This window comes from Cololabis saira, chromosome 17, assembly GCF_033807715.1.
Source record: "Cololabis saira isolate AMF1-May2022 chromosome 17, fColSai1.1, whole genome shotgun sequence".
Lineage (NCBI taxonomy): Eukaryota > Metazoa > Chordata > Actinopteri > Beloniformes > Belonidae > Cololabis > Cololabis saira.
Window position 1 is genome coordinate 21,392,988 of NC_084603.1, and position 20,498 is coordinate 21,413,485.

Consider the following 20,498-nt stretch of genomic DNA (forward strand, 5'->3'; position numbering starts at 1 on the left):
CATTTTATCTATCGGCTTTGCATTGCTATTACATTTTCAGAACTCTGGGGACAGTTTTACATCTCTGAAATGGTTGGTCACAATTTGTGGTCATGAATGATTTTCCTTGCAGTCCTTCTTCAGGCCTGTCATAACTCAGAGGCGCTCTTGAAGATGACTCATCATTGCCTTTTTTTTCCTTTTCCCCCATCTATTAACCCACCCATTTACCACCTGTACCTCGACTGCTGAAGAGCCAGTGACCTATAGCTGTCTTATCTAGCTGCAGCCCCCATACCCCTTTGTCTGTCCCACCCTCCCTCAAACTGTTTTGTGGAGGAAAAGGTCAGGAGAGCAGACAGAAAAGTGATGTTTCACTTATCTGGCCTGCCTTTACTTTATTAGATCAAAGTGGCCTGTGACTTGCAAAGCAGGGTGCCTGACACTGCGGCAGCAATCTGCATTCATTTGTTTCGTTTAGTCTGGGCAGGGACTTGGCACATTGTTTCTACAGAAAATGAATCGCGCCATCTTAACTGAATATTAAAATAAAAGGTAAACCACTGCCATTTATTTCATACATTTTTTTTATTTGAGAAAAATGTCTGTCATTTCCCTTGAAATGAGTCCAACATCACTTAGCTAATTATAATATGAGCCCACCCCAGCTTCTAAACAAGCAGCCTGTACTGTTAGAAACCTGAAATTTTGCCAACTGACTGCTGTAATATTATTCTGTTTACATGTGGTGATAATTTATGCTGTGCTGAAATCTTAGAATGATGCGTTGCATGTTAGAGAGAAATTAGATGACAATTATGGTCACAAACGTGCTACACTGCAGGCTATGGACAGATGGACAGAAAGACATGGGGCTCGCTGTCACGCAGCAAGCAATCAAAAGTGCAGGAAAAATATTACATGCAGAGATCATGCCGACATCCCTGAATTTTCATTTGGAGCTCCCTCTCACCTCTGAGAAGTCTCAGGTCTCCCTGTCTCATCGGTGTCATGGTTGTCCGTTGTGGTTTTGGTCGTAGTTCAGAATGACACATACCAAATAGATCACCTCCTGCAGCATTGTATCGATCCAACTACATCTGCACGGTGGAGTTTGCCAAACATATTTCTTAACCCATTCAGACCTTGAGATGGTTTAAAAATTGCTTCTAAAACATGATGTTTTTTGGGGGGGAAACTGGCCATTAAATTCATGTGTTTTTCTCAGTCCCTGAAGACATTTCAATACTGCTTGTGTGCAAGAGCAGATTGCTTTTCACCAACACTGACAAGCTGAGGGTGTCGGTCCACCGCTATCTTGCTGATTTTAGGGGCTTGACTGTTCTCTACCAGTATTGGGCTCTGGAATAATTCCTAAGATTGGAATAGTGTGCGTTGGTGATTTGATCTTGGTAATGGAAATAGTATTCCAGGGTAAAATCTGCATGCGTCAGCTCTGTCTATACTTGGGTCATCTAACTTGGAGGTGGACTTGCTGGTTGCAGCTGTGGTGCACACTTCCAGAGTAGGGGACCCTCTTATTTAGCATCTTAGACAACCTCCTCAGCCCCAACAATCATCCGTTCTTGAGCTCCCAGTTCTGGCTACTCTTGGTGCATGACGAAGCTGGATGGTGTGTGAGCCACAGTTGTGGTGATTATACTAGTAGTGAGGATAGAAAGTATGCTGCATGTTTGGGGGAGACAATGGAGGAGAGAGTTAATTGTTCAGGAATAATAAATAATCAAAAAATTAAAAGATCAGTGACCTTTTTCTGGATATTCATGAGTCTTGAAAACATCTCCCATTTCCTGATTTCATTCATTTTTTTCAGCAATCTTTGTTTATGCATTTCTTGACAGTTATCTGTGGAAAGAGATGGACTCATGACCAAACTATTTGTCTTTTGCTCTCCAACTGCTCACTGAATAAAATAAATACGTTGCTAAAAAAGATGAATACAAAAACTCATTATTTGAACTCGTCCTTTGTTACTCATGGAGAGACAGCCCACTTTTACGTATTGTTTGTGTAAGGGATGTTTCTAGGTCGAGGACAGGGTAGAGGACAAACCACTGTCACACAATATATATCATCAGCAGAAAGGAGACTTTCTGGTAACAATAATTTATACAGCCACTTGCCAAGAGGTGTAAACGTCAAGTTTCTTATTTTTGTTTTGGGGTGCAAAACAATTAGTAAATTATTTTAGATCAATGATTAGCCCCTTTCACACAGAGATTCCGCAATATTGGTGTAAAACAGTCCTGCCAATACGCCGCCTTTGTTGGTTCACACAGAACCATACAACGCCGGCATAACGCCGCTCCCGTCTGTAAATTCACACAGCATGCCGGCGTTCCGCAATCAGAGGCGTGACGACAGCGTCAGCGTCTAGTGGCATGCCGGCATGCCGGCTGTGTCATTCACACAGACCCCGTTTCGGCTCTGTGACTACCTCCGCTGCCGGCTTATTGGTGGGGCCACTTGGCCCCCCCATTCCGCCTCCGTGACTTTCACACAGAACAGCGAGGCGGCTTAAAGGCGCAACGTTCCCGCCTCGAACTGGCTGTGTGAAAGGGGCTATTAATTGATTTGTCCTGTAATGGATCACAGTATGTACCTATTTTCCGAAAGGGTTCAGCTACCATGCTGCATAAGATGTCAGCTGGGTTTTTGATGTTGAACAAGAGAAATGAAAGAAAACAGTAAAAGGGAAGTGTTGCATTAACAAGATAGCAAACACAAAATCAAATACACTGCTAAATTAAAACTAAAAACGTCGCTCTCTGCTTCTGAATCATATGAGTGATGGTGTAACGACCTGGAAATGGCTCCGCTCTCCAGGAGTGGGCTGAGTATCCCTTGTGGGGACTGATGAGGTATCACATTATTAACATTCAACATTTTCTTGGTGTGAGTTTTAATAGGTGCATGTCAGTCGCTGTGAAGCAGAAACCGTGTCTTTTTCTTCGTCTGAGCCCGTCTGGTGTACCTCAGCAGGACTGAGTCGCACCGACGGAATGACTGTGGGAGTCGAGGGATCAGTGGTTATGGGGCTGACTGCATCCCAACCTCTGCTTTATTAGGTGGACAGGTTATTATTGCAGCAACATCAGTGCTGGAAGATGGATGATTCAGTTCTTCTCCTCAAACATAAATGGCAATAAAGAGTGGCTGACACATGATGTGTTTTGTTTCAATGGGAAACACCTTCGTACTTTGCTGTGAAGACCCCAAAAAGGGAATAGTTGTGTGCCAGTGACATGTGCAGGCATTCCCGTGTTATATCCTGTGCTTCCTTTTTTTGACTGTCTTATTCGCTGCAGGGATAGACCCAGTCATACGCGTGTTCCCAGATTCATTCTGAATATGCTGTTGTCGTCCGTGTCATGTTTGCACGTCTAATTGCTTATCAGAGGAGTCAGCTCAGTGGGGACCATCTGCTAAGCCAGGTTTTAGATCCATTTTCCCCCAGCGGGATTCTGTTTCCTTGGATGGGACAGCTACACTGTGTCCCCAAAACGCATCACCTCCACCAGTCTGTCACTCTGCTCACAGTTTCCATGAGATCATTAAGGGATCATTGCAGGTGATGTAAAGGCGCAGGACACAAGAGAATGAGGATGATTATTGTATGACAAGGCAGGTGCCTGGGATAGAAATGTCAGCACACAATTATGAGACGCATGTAATTTTCTTCTTTTTTTCCCCAACAGTTAATATGTATATTTATTTTTTGTGGACCATGAATGTTCTTAAGCATTTGCGTTAGGCTTTTCCAGGTAAGTGTTTCAACAAGATTGAGTCTTGCATTTGAGTAAATCAGAAGAATGGAGACAGTTTTGGGCTTTGTTACTGACTCACTCCTATTAAGAGCCATGACAAGGTGCTAATTAAATGGTTTGTAGGTCTGTCTCTGCCTCCAGCCTTAAATTGCATCAGAATTTACTTCAAAACCTTTTTGCTTCAAAGAAAGACCAGAAGCAGTAACACTTGGCTCACTTTTCCCTCTCCTCTCCTCTCCGTGTATCCTACATGTATATGTAATGTAATTTACATTATTTATATAGCACTTTAGAATAGGGCTGGGGATCGATTCAAATGTCAAGAATCGATTCGATTACGATTCTTAAGATTCAGAATCGATTATCAAGATTTGATTCGATTCGATTCCGATATTGATTTGGGTTAGTGTTATTAAAACAGTTTTTTGAGGTGTTGCATGAATTATATCACTGTAGTTATGCAAAATATTACTACTAGTATTATATTGAGATTCAACAGCAAGTATTGCAGCTAATGATGCTGTAAGGACCAATCAGCTCCCAGAATGCTGATAGAACTGCTTTCAGAACATCGTGGGTCAGAATTACCAAACAGATCCAGGGAGGAAACTGAGTCGTATGAAATCAGTTTTATTTTTTCCCAAATTCCGTTTTTATTTGTTCCTTTTTCGGTCTATTTTGGTTTTTAATTTTTAAGAATTTGGTTTTTAGCATTTTTTGCAAATGTAACCCCAAGACAGTATATAAAGTAATGAAATATAGACAATTTATGCAAGTATAACTGAACACTTTAATGTTTTCATACCTTTAAACATATTTAAAGGCAAAAACATGACACCAGTTATTCTCGTGTCCAACAAAACATTCCTTTTTTGGGGATAAACAAAAAAATAACCAAAAGTTGTAATGTAATGATGAAAAAAAAAACATAAATAAATAAAAAAATAAATAAATTAAAAAAAAAAAAAGAAAATCGATCTTTAGACATATGAATCGATTTTTAGGAATTAATATGAGAATCGATTTAGAATTGGGAAATCGATTTTTTCAACACAGGCTTACTTTAGAACAGCCTTTCGGTATGCCAAAGTGCTTTAAAGCAAGTAATAGATAAAAGGGAGGATAAAAAGAACAATCAAAGAAAATAAAACAATAAAAACAATAAAATACAACAAAATCTAATAAGAAAGTTTAATCCCACTACTGGGTGTTAAAAGGCATCTTAAATAGGTGGGTTTTAGCCTAGATTTAAAAAAAGCATAAGAATAATATCTAGTATACTTTTCCAGTATATGTTATTTTGTAATGTACACTTGCAATGAAAATAATTATTTCAGATTTAAATAATTAAAAAAAAATCTCATTTCTAACAGTTGAGAGGTAAACAGTAAGACCTTTTCCTAACTGTCAAAAGTAATTTTCTTTTGCTTCTTCAGAAATACATATTTTTATTTAGAAATGTCATTATTATGAGCATAAATATGCAATATAGTTTTATTGTTACAGCTAGAGAATATAATTGGACTACAAAGCTCTTTCAGACATCAGTGTATATCCATCACGACAGCCATCAATGATGCAGCCTTGCCAAAGAGGTAAAATCACCAGCAGTAGCTTTTCATAGACTTTTAAACAATGGCGTTCCATCCATCCATTAACTTCGGCATATTCAAGATTGGGTTCCTTGGGCAACAGCGTAAGTCAGTGAGGTCCTGACATCCTTCTCCCTGGCCGCTTTCTCCACCTCGTTCAGAGGAAATCCGAGGTATTCCCAGGCCAGCTGAGAGCGATGCTCTCTCTCGTGTCTCCAGGGTCAGCCCGGGCTTCCTCACAGTTGGACATAGCTGAAACACTTTCCGAGAGAGGTGTCTAGGGGAGTTCCTCACCTGGTTCCCAAACCACCTCAGCTGGCTCTGGATGTGGGAGAACAGTGATTCTTCTCTGAGTCCCTTCCGGATGACTGAACTCTCATCCTATCTCTCTAAGGGAGAGTCCTGCCACCCTGCGGAGGAAACTCATTTAACCCACTTGTATCTGTGGTTTTGTTATTTTGGTCACTACCAGAGGTGGACAGAGTACTCGACCCCAGTACTTGAGTAAGAGTACAAATATTACTGGTCAAAATTTACTCTGTTACAAGTAAAAGTAGCTCAGTCAAAATATTACTCGAGTAAGAGTAGAAAAGTACTTGCTTTTAAAGGTACTTAAGTATCCAAAAGTAAATGCCTTTAAATTTACTTTAAGTAAAAGTAAGAGTAAGAGTAAGAGTAAATTTCTTATTTTCCACATCAGTAAATTACTATATTTTTTCTAAATTAATTTAAGGATCTTTTAACCCTTTTTTCTGAGAATTAACTCTTTGAAACCAGCTGCACTGATGTGCTGCTTTTAGAACCGCAATGTTATATAAAACCTGCAGAAACATCAAAAACAAATCAAATGAAAGGGATCATAAGAGGACAGCAGATGATGCAGAGTTTATTAACAATCATGAACTGAAACCAAATGAACCTGCACCATCCAACTAAGTCTGGATCCCCCTCAAAGACCACTGCTTTACAAAAAACTGTGCCCTCGTTTTTTACTCAGTCAAACTCAAACATTGAGTTTAGATACGGACAAGGATTTTGTGAAAGTCCCTGCTCCGAGTCCGGCTCATTATCAGACTCAGACGACTCAGCGGATTGTCTTTCTTCTCCTGACGCAGGCGTAGCTATTGTTGCGGCTCTGTCTTGACAAACGCAGGCTACTTTGGCGGTATCGTTTTGAGGAGGCTTGACGTATTTCTGCTTTACGTACCTCCCAGTGGAGAGCGTGTACTGTGATAGGTCTCCTCCTTTGACAAAAACAGCTTGTGTCCAATAGGATTTTAGGGAAGAAGAAAAAAGAGCAGACCTGAAAGTAACGAGTACTTTTCAGCCTTCCTAGAAATTTACTTGAGTAAAAGTAAAAATATTTGTATTGGAAATGTATTCAAGTAAGAGTAATAAGTACCAAAGAAATCTAATACTCGAGTAAAGTACAAATCCTCTGGATATGTACTTAAGTACAGTACTCAAGTAAATTTACTCCGTTACTGTCCACCACTGGTCACTACTCACATTTCATCACCGTAGTTGAGAGAAGGAACATAGATTGATTGGTAAACAGAGTCTTGCCTCTTTGGCTCAAATGTATCTAAACAGATCGATAGAGTTCGTATTACTACAATCCGCCTGTCAGTCTACTGTTCCGTCCTTGCTTCAGTCCTAAACAAGACCCTGACATTCTTGAACTCCTGGAGAGAACAATCCACTCTTTTCTGACTGAGATTTTCACACTTGGTTGCGAACCACTTCAAAGAAAGCTGAAGATCACAGCTACTGTAGATGAAGCTAACAGGTCCACATCATCTCCAAAGAGCAGTGACGGCATCCCCTTGCAATAAAACTTTATTCATTCTTAACAATTCAAATGCGCAACTCAATAAATAGGCCCATATGTGACTTTATTGCTCAGATGTTCTTCAAATAAGAAAGACATAGTAATATATGTAGATTGAGATCACCCAGTCTGCAGACAAAACATCACTTTCATATTTGTAAAAAGATACCTTCATTTTGTCAGAAATGTACTATTATTTTGGCCAAAAGGATGGAAAATGGGTGAAAAACAATTAACAAAAGGCATTGGAAATCTTGTTGTGACCTTGCTGTGAGTGAAGAAAAAATTTAATTGAGAAGGAGATGTTAATTATTCAAGCCTGACTAATTTGAAGTGTACAATATTCACTGAGAGGTCATATGTGTTTCTTTATAATCCGTCGGGATAAATCATAATTGTTTTGTTTTCATCCTTTTTCGTTTCCCTCTGCACGGTCCTCTTACCGACGTTCTGAAACATCTGTATTCTCATAAAAATCCAGGTTTTAATGAAAGGTGGAAAAAAATAAAATTAGCTATTTTAACTTGTCATAAATGTTTATAGTAGTATAGCAGTATTATATTAACAAAAGGTAGCCTTGTATGGATTGTATTTATAGAACTGATGGGACCTTAAAATAGTCCTTACCCCCACCACATCCATGAAGTGTGGAACATATACAGTATAGTGTATGTTGGTGCTAGAGATGTTTCTCATGGGGGTGTCGGGAGTGGAAATATGCTTTTTAAATAGCTTGTGTCTGGCAATAAAGCTGCAGGATTTTACTCTGGGGAAGTGACTGGATCTGAGGCGGCCAGCAGCCGACAGCTGAACCCAGCGCTCTACTGGATAATGATATTGGTACGGTTGTTAGTGCCGTGGTCAACAGTCAATCAAACCAATAGACGCTCATCAAAGAAAAGGTCAACAGAGATTGACTTTGACTGAGGGCAGTTGTCCATATGGATATAAACTTTTTCTATGTTTAATTATAAAATTATTAATTGACTTATATGTTTTCCATTGTTTGTTTGCTTATAGTTATTGAGAAATTAAAAGGTCTGGATTGTAAACATTACTTTTTGTCTTGACTGTTGAAATAATATGAAAAACAAAGATGTTTGTGTGTAAGCTTGTATTTCAAACAGACGCTTTTATGGTTTCCATTTTTGTTGAGGTTGGATTTTGCTTTGAAAGACTTGCACTTAGTCACTGAATGAAACACTTTATGACCAAAGCTGAATTAATACCATATCCCACAGAAGGAAAAGAGACATAAACCATTAGCAAATGATCCTTTTGTGCTTTTCCCTCTGCCATATCCTGAAACTAAAAGTATACTTGGGACCTGCAAAGCAGGACTGAACATGAGATATATTGGCTTTGATGCTACTTCTTTCTTCCATTCGGCTGTGACTTTGTGGAAACGGCTGCCAGAGCTTTTGCTGTGACACCTCTACCCTTCCTGCTGATGGGTGAAGGCATCACTGACTTGTTAAGGTCACTCATGGCAGGCTGGAGTCATCCTCCCACCTCAGCGACTGAGCTGGACAGCTGTGCGTGGCTCCTGATGTGATGTGGCAGAAAGCAAACAGGAATCCACTGAGATGCCGCTGCACTTCATACAGAGCCTGCCCACAAACGCTGAATACTAATGCAGCGGTTTCTTCCTCTCTTTCCCTGTTATGAGCGAATATTCTACCTTATCAAAACCCCCTACACCGGTGGCAAGAGAAAGTGGGCTGTGACACGGATGATAAACTTCTCATTAACCTTCAGGAAATTAAACGAAACCTTGATTTAATTAGATAAAGATCATGTCACCGTTGGATCTCCTCTGAAATGAAACAAAGCGCCTGTCGAGAGATATCTTGGTGTCATAGAAAAGTGGTTTAAAAAAAAAAGATGGGGAGAGATGGTATACTGGGTAAGCACACTTAGCATACGGATATAGTTGATCTGCTTGCCTTATGGGATGTGAAATAACATTTTAAGTTCCCTATTGGACAGGGTCTCGCGATTCCCCTGGTTGCCACATTTAGTATGACATTTTCTGGAGAAAGATGAAAGGTTCAGCGGAATTCTTTAATACACATCACACAAAGTAATTGCTCTGCATGGATTGTAATAGAAGTGGCAATAGTGTTATAAAGTTTTGATAATATTAACTTTGGCAGGGATGATTTATGCTGTGATTTCAGGTACATAATGGGATTGTGTGGCAGTAACTGCTGCCCGGGCAACCGTGCAGTGACCTGAATATATTATAGCCTGCAGACCACATGCATAATAAGACACCTAAAGATAACCTTTTAGAGTTCACATTGGAAACTGTATTGTCTCTTCATGTTGGACTGGTAATGTTGTGTGTTTTAGTAAGAAATTATTATAGTTATTACAGTTATGTAAGTGTCAAGTTGGCTATCATGTGTTACCATCCATCCATCCATCCATCCATCCATCCATCCATCCATTATCTACACCAACTTCTTGTTATTCAGGGTCACAGAGGTCTGCTGGAGCCCATTACACCTCTCTTTGGACGAAAGAAAGCTGTACATCCTAGACAGTTAGCCAAGCAATGCCATTATATACATGACCCTATTAAACACCAACCCAAAGAAGAATAAAAATCGATGAATGCATATATCTTATTTTTCAGTCATTCAGTTTATCAGGTTATACTTTTGTTATTTTGAAGCAGAGTGTAACTTTGATGTTCACACTATGAAAATAGTAATTGAAATCAACCTTCTTATTCCTCCAGAACATCCTTTTGTTTCTCTTGAAAATGTTGCTGTATTGTTTTTATTTATGCATTCAGTACGTCTGGATTTTGGAAAAGGCAGCTGTGACGGTATGACTCAACAGGAGTGTTGTGTACAGGCGCTGCTCCGCTGCTCCTCACAAAAGCAGGGAAATTCCCTCAGATTTGTGTTTCATGCTTGGGCTACTGTTTGGTAAAAGAAAAAAAGAGAAGATGGGGGAAAAAAGAACAGTTGTTAGCTTGAACGGATTCCCTACTTGGAAGATGACTGAAAAAGATGCCTTGTTTTAGATGTTTTTCATTTTTTATTATTTACTTTACCTCAATAGATGTAGGAAGTCTGATTCCAGTAGGGCTGCATTAATTATTATGAGACTATGCGGAGGATGTTTTGCTAGATTACATTTGAAATTTAAAAAGGAATTCATTTAAAAAGCACTTTTTCCACCTCTTTTGCTTCTGTGGAGGCAACATGTGTAGCCAAGGACTTTATATTTTCAGGTTGTCCAACTGCTCAGCTGTCTCATTCTCATGTTCAGGATATCTCATTAATGCCTTCAGGGACTTTATTCAAATTTGGCTGCGACCTCACATCTGTGCTATTCTTGTTAGCACAATTTTAAGAGGAATGCCTGGAGGAAATGCCATTACATTTGTCTCAAACGAAGTCATTGACTTGTACCGATCAAAATGAGGTGATCAAAGGTCAAGGTCATTGTGACTTTCTTGAGCCTTATTTTGACTTTAACTCATGAAATCGTTGTGCTAAATATGATAAAAATCACAAATGTCTGATAGGATGTTATAATTCTTTGATAATATTTTGAATCCCAAAAAGTCTAAGATAAAAATAATGAAAAGAAAGAAAAGATGAATTTTGATAGGGTCAGTGATAATATAACAGAAAAGAAGTAAATTGGGCAAGTTAGTTCATTAACACCACAATAATATAAATATTTCAAATACAGGAGCTTCACAGCTTTCAAGAGAATTCTAGATAATTCTTTCTAAACTTCCTTCATTTAAAGGGGGACCTATTATGGCATCTAATACCTATGTTAAACAGGCCTTGAATGTCTTAAAAACAAGCTTTTGATAGATTTAGCTAAATAAATTAGAAATTCAGCCTCTGAGCCATGTCTTTATCATCCCATTCGCTAACAGCATTCTCTATGCGGGATTCTGAGTGGGTGGGGAGGCTATGATGATGAGTCTCTGTGCTGATTGGCTGCCTGAATGACGCGATACACCGCTACGCAAAAATGATGGAAGCTCCGGCCGGTGGAGTTAGTTGTGGGCGTGGTTTCACGCATCGCTCCCGTCATTACGTAACGAACGGAGCAGAATCTGAACGGCTCGTAGAAGCCACGTGACACTGGATGAATCATCCGGGCGGCTGTACAGACACTGCAGAATTTGGTTGCTTTCCTCCTTCTCTGAGCTGGCAGGCTGAGGGGAGACCACTTTATCTATGTTAAAGCAAGAGAAAATGTGTTTTTCATAATAGGTCCCCTTTAAATATATTTTAGATGTGAGGCATTTCTCTGGGTTGGCTGGGTTTGATCCCCTCCAGAAGTCATGAAGCATTTCCCACACAGACATAAGTCTGTCACTGGTGTCACCTTCGCTTTAGCCCACTCAGCTGTGTGTTTTAATGAGTCAGACTGGGCACCACCTCCGAGGTAGTCATGGCAACTACTCTTACTAACTTGGCATCACTCTGCTTGATTCAGACAACCAACTGCATGATCTCAAAGAAAATTACATTTTTCCATCTCTCCTTATAAACATGCAACATTGTTGGATTTATGGTGTCTGGTCAATGCAGCTGGGGAACTGGGAGTTCAATGGAAACTCTCTGAATTATATAAAATGAAGAGAGATGTAAAAGCCATGTTAACTTATTTAGTTCGTACCTTTCATCTGTCACAATGTATACATTTTTTTGAATGCCTATCATGTCATAATTAGAGGAAGGAGTTAAAAATAGAAACTCTCCTTGTTCAGTATAAAAATTAGTCACAAGTGAATGCGCCTCTTCTCATCTTAATCCTCTATGCATCTGGATATGACTCATCTCTCAGCTTTGCTACATTTACAGCCATAAAGACACTTGAGGATAAGTTTGTGGACCTGTGACATCCTGCAAGGAAAAGAAACATTTAACCCAGAGTCTGCTGTGCCACGTCACAGAGAGCCTCCACTGAGCACCCTCATTAATTCTTTAATATGGCTCACAGTTAGCGCCGCTTCAACAGCTGAACAGTCACATTTCACTAAAAATAATGTTGCCCTCCAGCAGTATGAATATGGACAATAGAAACAATTCTAACACACTGTTGTGGCGGCAGGTTTCCTCAGAGTCACATTTGGTATCCTGAAGTTATGCTCCAGGTTTCAGCAAGAAAGCATCCATGTGCTCATTTACATGAGATGTAGGATGAAGATGATGGGTGAGAATTTTCCTCTAAAATGCTGTTAACAGCTCGTTTTCAGACTGGTTGCATGCACAGTCTCTTCTGATCGCTGCTGGCATCATCCCAGCAGGGCCTCTTCATTCTGTTTCATTGACACGCACATGCACGCACACGCATACACACAAAGGTTGAACGTGAGGTGACTTTGAAGACCAACGCTAATGATATGTGTGCATTTGGACATAGGAAGGTGAGGCTGTACGCGCAGACGCAGACACGCTGTGTCATTTAAGCTCTTGCTGTGCCTTAGAGGACATGCTCTAATATTCTCCAGCCCTCCGCCCGCTTCCTCTTCAGCAGCTTTTTTTTTTTTGCTCTCGTTCTGTCTCTGTCACAAGCCGTCTTCAACCACATCCTCATGCTGCTCATGTCCCACCGGGGGAGGAGGGTGGGTGAGGAACTCTATTCTGTCATCCTTCCATCTCCTGTTATCATCGCCTTCTTTATTTCTCAGCTCCTCTCCTTTCCTCCCTCTCTTTCTCAAGGTCACGGCCACCCTCTCAGCTTCCTGAGAAAGCTGCCATCAGGCTCACCGTCGTACTGTATGAGTAGGTCGGGCTGCCCTTCTAGAAATATTACACATTACTCTCTACTTAGTATGCTTTCATTTATATCACATTTCATTACATTGTTACACTTCTCCCAAAGGGGTTTCTTAAGTGCCCCAAAATTCTTTTTTTCTTTTTTGTAATGAATTAATGATGCCATAGAGAAGCATTCAAAAGAGTTTTTACTTTCTTCTAGACAGGTTGTCCTGTGCGTATGTAAGAGATCCCCAAAGGCCTCGATTGCAACTCCCACTGACAGATGCTCATTTTAGAAGCTGTCAGACCTGAGAGGCTTTCCTTCATAACGACCCCCCTCGCACCCTCTCCCCTGTCAATCACCATCGCCGCTGCTAGGTGCAACAGTATGTGGGCATGTGTCTGGTGTTGGCCATAAAAGGTTAAATGAAGCCATATCCCAGGGTACAAAAACACCTCGTTTTGATTTATAAAAATACATTTCTCATCAGATGAAAAGAATGCAATTAAACTTTGCATGGCATGTCAGTTTATTTACAGCTTTTCCAGGATTTTTGAAAGATTAAACAATGCTTTTCTTCTCCTCTTCGACAAGCCATAGATGTCTATACTTAACTTCTTTTTGCACCATTTTGAATACTATAATAAAAGTTATTCATTTTAGTTATTTTAACAGTCTGGATCTCATAAACAATGGCAAAACTCCTTAGTATTTAGTGCATAATTAACATTAACAGCTCAAAATGTTCAGTTATGAATAAGAGGTTTTTTTCATCTGAAATACTGTGAGACATTTGTAGAATCTGCTAGAGCAACATAAAACCCAGTTTGACAGTCATTGCTTTTTGAAAGGCTTCCCTATTTATGTTGAGGCTCATGACACTCGCCTGTGGTTGCGTACATACTAGTTCATATGTATTTTAAAATGCCAGCCTTTTGTTATGGTTATGTTTGGCATCCACTTTACTCTCTCAAAGACAAGGAATGTTTGATCAGCTGCAAACTTGAGAGTGGAAATGTGCCAGAGGAGCCAGGAGGGGTCTCCCGTTTTCTGTTATTTTTTGCCAGCAGTTGCATCTGGACTGCACTAAAATTTAATTTCAGGCATATGAATATGGTAATTTCAGCTGGGACCAAAACAACCTTTTCCTAATTTATTTAACTTGGGGGAGTCAGATGTACTTGGAGCAGTCCACTGCCTGAGGATGTCAGGCTGCAAGAAGCCAGTCATTGGTAGGTCACCACATGCAGGGGTGTAGAGCAGCAGCTGCTGGAATGCATTCCACTTTGTTTGGAATTCCACTTTTGTCCCAAAAAGAAGCAGCAAATATAGATTAAAAAGTTTGTTTTTTTTACCTGAAAAATAAACCTGATGTATTTTCTATGAGAAAGGTGAACAGGGCATCTCTCATTTAGATTCGTGGACATACACTTAGTTCCTAAAAGGCTTGTATTGGCTGTAGATGCCAGACTATAAAAATGTCTTGAAAAGCCCTGTGGCTCGGCTCTGCTGGTACCAACTGGGAAGGGCCCCTTGTTTTGTAGTGTAAGAGTTGTTTTCTTGCAATATTCAAACGTTTTCCCTGGAGCTGCAGCTGCAATATCCTGCTGAAATAGGTGAGTTATGAGATGGATGTAATAACCCATGGTTTTACAAGAAAATCTGTTGTACTGTGTGCTGGGAATGAAAGTTATCATTACAGTTGGCTTGCTGTGCCCCCAGTGGAGTCTGACACACCTCTGAGGCTTTGTGTACAGTGATACGGCCCTTTTGTGTCATTTTTCTGGTGCTTTTTGCACCTTCAGATCAGTGTATGGTTGTGTCCCTGCAAAAACTTTGTTAAAAAGTTTGTTATAGACTTTATGCCATTTGAGCATTGATGTTTATGTGAAAGTCGTGTGCTTCTTGGACTCGGGTTGTGGCTTTTTAGCGCTTTCTTCAGGTCATTCATTTTTCCTTTAATGTCTGTAAACTGGGAGTGCTGGTACAAACCTATGGCATCCCAAAGGTTATAGGTTGATGTAGTCATCTTCTACTTTTTACTCTGCTCTTTTTGCTCTCTGGCAGACGAGAAGCTACCACAGAATACTCTGAGCTCTCAAGTACATGGTCACTGCCTTGTAGTGGGGAGTGGTAGTCTAGTGGCTACAGAGGAGGGCTTAGGTCTGGTCCCAGGTTCATGCCCCAGAATGGCAACCAAGATGAACCACCTTGGGCCCCTGAGCAAGGCCCTTAACCCTAATTGCTCCATGTGTGTAAGTCGCTTTGGATAAAAGCGTCTGCTAAATGACATTTTTGTAACTGTTTTCACTCATTATTGACTGGAAACAATTGACTTGGAAGGCAAGAATTTAAGTACGTTAACCCGTCCAGTACTAGCCCTCCCTGGTTAGGATATTTTTGGTCCAGAACCAAGTAATTTCCTGCAGGTACCCAGTAAAGACTGCCATGCAACTGACTGGCAAAGGATTTGGTGTTAGAGAGCGTCTGATCTCCATCATATTTTGAATCTCCAACTGTGCCGCATCCCTTCTGCAGAACTTCATGTAGGTTTACTGTTTAGTCGGTATAAAGAGCCCTTTTTATAGTTTTTTTTCTTCTATTCTTAAAAATTCTCAGGGCCCTTTGATTGTATAGGATAGGATCTTTTGTGGGTGAATGATAAAGATGTGTTTTTAAGGTCATGTAGGTGTTCTTTCACCAATCCTTCCTACGTCTTGTCTATTCTCCAGAGACAGTGCCTGTGTGACCTTGAGTGGTAACACAAAAGAAGCTGACTGTGGGGGAAGCAGGCAGCAGAAGATGTGATAAGGGACAAAGAGACAGAACTCCTCACCGTGCTCTAGTCCCAACCCGACAAGGCAGACAGAAAAGAACTCAGTTATCTTAAAGAAAAAAGCTTGCAATGTGCTGAAATCTATCACGCAATCTCCAAGTTCCCAGCGTCGCTGACAACAATGTTAAAGCAATGATTGACATTTTAGTTAACAGAGACTTCTTTACTTTTTACCTTCGATCTGGTTTCACCTTTGTTTTCCCTTTCACTCCTGCGGTTACATCAAATTATCTATCTAACAGCAGGCACAAATGTGATATTCACAGTCCATTAAAAGTAGTTGAATTTCGTTTTTCTTTTAGATACTGACAGCATTGTTTTCAACATATTTAAACACACAATCCATTTAACACGCCTTGGTTACACCTGTCATTCACTTCTCTCTCTGAACACCCAATTATAATGTATTTTTTCAAATCTGTCTGTGTTTAGGCATTCCTGCACAACAGGTACGACTGCTTGGGTCTGGATCGGTATGCATCTGGTGCATCTTTTCAGTCACACAGATTGAAACAGAAGTTGAGTTATGCGGTGTCTGACTGGAATACAAAGTGTTTTTCTGACTGAATGTCAAATCATATGTACATCTGCGTGGCTGTCTTCAGCCCCCTGCCATTTGAGCCCAAGGGACAGAGGAGGTCACGATGTATCATGCAGTATGGATGTGTGCTATCAATATTTCACGGAGATTTCATTTGTTGACGTTCCCCCGGAGAGAGGCTCACACTCTCACCTCATGCATTGACATGTGATTCTATTTTATCGTGTGTCCAGGTCTGCACTGCTCGTGTGGACCTATGACTAATAGTGTAGGAGTATATGTTATGAAAGCAGGGCCTTTGCTGTGGATGCAGGAGCTGCTTCTCAGAGCAAACATTGTGACAAGTTGGTGAATGGGGGGAAAGGCTTTGTTGCTGCATCCGTTTGCTGTTTCACTGTCATGCAAGTTATTCAGAAAATCTATATTGCTGATGAATGAATATTTACTGACTGCAGCTGCTCTCATTTCTTCAAAGCCTACTTTTAAAACATATGCACTGCTTGCTCTGTGTTACGGAATAAAACCAGAAACATTATATTGGTTTAGCCAGAGCCCTCCTTGGCTTTGTACCTCTGAAATCCTCTCTGGCTGAGGCATCAATCAGACTTTTTGGAGCTCCTCTCTCTGGCCAACCCATTGAGCCGATTAATGAACAAGCTTATCCAAGTGCCACACAGGACAGATGGGCATTCTTTCTACATCCCACTAAGAATTCCCACTCATGTCTTGAGAAAGCATCTATAACCTCAAAATGACTGATCTCTGTCTTCACTGTAATTGTCAAGGGGGTGACTAGAAGGTGTGCAAAGATGGCGTTTAAACACACAGTTATTTATAATTAGAAACAAACTTGAACCACTTAATCGTTCTTCCATGTACACTTGACAGAGGCTTGATTGCTAATGATTTCTGAGGCTTTGAATAGGCTTTAAACCTGTGTTGATGTTTAGATCAACAAGAAAAAGTAGTACATTATTAATTGCAGATTATTTGTTTATGCATTAAAAAAGCAACTGCTTTACACTTGTAAAATGTACAATTCTTATCGGTCTTATTTGATCAATTAAGAATGGAATGCAATGTTTTGAACTAATCAGGGAGGCCTAGCCCGCTTTCTCTCCAGCTCTTTCTGGAGGACTTGGGCATCCTAAAAAATCCCCATACTTATCCAAGTCCACAAACCACATGGACTGGTTGGGCAAACTCCCATACTTCCTCCAAGAACCTTGCGAGGGTATGGAGCTACTCCAGTGTCCCACGGCCAGAATGGACCTGGCATTGCTCCTCCTGAATTGTAGGCTTGGCCATCGACCAAACTCTCTCCTTCAACACTTCTGCGTGGACCCTACCAGGGAGGCTGAAGGCTGGGATTCCCTTGCAAATGGAACCTCTAGAAGCCCTTCTTGAAAAGGGGAACCACCTTAGTCTGTCAGTCCATAGGCACTGCCCCAGATGTGCATGCAATGTTGCAGAGTCATGTCAACCAAGACAATTTCACAACATCCAGAGCCTTGAGTAACTCAGGGTGTACCTCATTTACCCAAAGAGGCCTGCTACTGCAGTAACCTCAGTCTCAGTTATGGGAAAATCCATTACTCAGCGTCCTCTTAGGAACGTGTGTTGGTGGGATTGAGGAGACCTCAAAGTATTCCTTCAATGAACCGATAACATCCCTCGTCAAGGTCAGTGGCACCTCTCTGACTATACGCTGCAGAAAGCAGTGATTCACCAACACCGAAAGCATCTACTGATTAGCATTTGGTTAAGATTCAGTTGATGCTAATTCCTACACGTTAATAATTTTTACTTTCACTTTAATTTCCAAATAACTGACGTGTGGGTCATGAGGTAGAGCAGGTCGTCCATTAATTTGAAGGCTTGTCCTTTGATCCAGTTATTTTTAGTCCAAATGTCTTTAGCCAAGATAAGAACCATATTAATACTCCTGATGTGAAGCAGCTTGTAAAGTGATCAACAAGACTAGAAAAGAATGATCATTTAATATTATTTTATACCTGCATAATTTCCCCCAGGTTTTTAGTGAATAGCCAATTATAAGATTAAGCCATTTGACCATTTCCTATAAACTGTCTAAATTAATACCGGTATATATCCACAAAATGTACTCCTGTGCTCCCGCTTAAGCTTAATATTGAACTCTGTCCTCCATCTTGTCCCCCTACACTTTTGATATCCCTGCTCTCTTCACGTGGATGTTTGGCCTTGATCTGAAGTGATGATCCTGTACGTTATTAGTCCGTGTCAAATTTCTCAGAAACGTGGCTGTCTTCTTGTTACAGGAAGCACTGAAAGGACAGAGTAAGTCATTAGACGTAATCCGTGTGGAAGTTGAATTTAAACTTTTTAGGGTTCTTTTATATACAAGCATTGATGAGCTGTAAAGTTCTTGAGACTGCTAACTTACACGTGTTTATGTCTGCTAGATATTATGTGTTTACAATTGTAATGGTGACATGTGAGACCCAGCACCTTTTAGATGGCTTGTGGTCCTGTAATCTGAAACCCATTTGTACACACACACACACACACACACACACACACACACACACACACACACACACACACACACACACACACACACACACACACACACACACACACACACACACACACACACACACACACAGGCTGTTGAAGTGCACCTTGGAACATTTGACAGATATAGCTTAGAGCTCTAAATATAGAAAGGGATGCACTGATGAAAAGCTACACGGCTATTAAATATAGACATCAAATCCAAATGTTTTTCATTATGCCACCTTCTTGAATCAAGTAATGAGATTATTGACAGCCTCTTATTTAAAAATTACAAATGCAACAGCTTGTGTACTTCTACTACAATCCCACTACTCCTGCTGCTTCTTTTTTTGTTATTCGTTTCAGTTTTGAAGGTGGAAGGTATCTGATTTTGCTCCTTAAAGCTCCCTCCTCTCTTAAGTTGCTCTTGATCGGGCTGATCAGTTGTCTTGGGTGGATTGCAGGCTTTAGGTCAATGGCTCGCGCTCGTAGAAAGCGGTGTGTGGAGTGAGAGTGAGGGGCCAGAAAAGAGGAGGTGGACAGGATCTCACAGTTGAATAACTGGGTCAGTTAAAGATGATGACGCTTCTTATCCTTTCAGCTCATTGACTGCTCCATCATAATTTCCTCCTCTCCTTTTACCAGCTCTTTGATCTTACCCTCTATTTTATTCTCAGAAAGTAGGTACAAAGTATCTCCAAGGAAGTACCTATATACTCTGCGCGCATCAATAGTGTAGGCACTGAATATAATTTTTTCTATTTATGTGGTGCCTCTCCCTATCAAGGGTGTTAAGTTTCACAGAGAAATACTATCTTTAATTTAAGGTCAGCTATCTTTACATTGTTGTTCTCACTCAAGTTGTTGAATCTGGTTCTGTTAAGTGTGCAAAAAGTGTGCATGTGTGTGTGTGTGTATATATATATATATATATATATATATATATATATATATATATATATATATATATATATATATATATATATATATATATATATTAAATTATATATATTATAGACTCCAATTATATATTTCCAATTATATATATATATATAATTATTATATTATATGCATTGAAATGTTAACAATTCATCATCACTTGAAAGTGATGCTTTCAAAATGATCCTGGAAAAACTGATCTACCAACGCTTTAAAATATATATATATATATATATATATATATATATATATATATATATATATATACATATGTATGTTCATCGCTTTATTTTAAAATCAATTTCCCAAATGATCTGTGATGTTTTCTGTTGCAGGCTTATGGGGCAAAGTTATAACAGGAAGTTGGTGTATAGATATACTGTATCAGTCATGAAATTAAATAAAGATCAATTGTTTAATGAAGTGACTGTGTCTTTGCACAGTCATTCAGCATTTAAACCAAGCTGATCTGCTCACATACGCTAATGTTTTGGTTTTTGTTCAGCTTAAAGTTAATGTGCACCCTGTGAAAATACACAGTATAACAATATGTAGATCATTGCCTTCACTATTACCTTTCCCAATCAGACCAGGAGATTGAATGTCATTTAGATATCACACTAGAGTTCAGCTCAAGACTTCTCTTTGTCTGCTTAGTGTGGAACATCAACTATACCTTTGGCTTGTCAGGTTTTTCCTTTGTGGG

General features: G+C 40.0%; 1 protein-coding gene across 12 annotated transcripts in view; it reads left to right on the forward strand.

Annotated features, from left to right (window-relative positions):
- The window catches only part of kcnma1a (potassium large conductance calcium-activated channel, subfamily M, alpha member 1a), a 158,233-nt gene that overhangs the window by 51,306 nt on the left and 86,429 nt on the right, over nucleotides 1–20,498 (forward strand). The window lies entirely within an intron of this gene.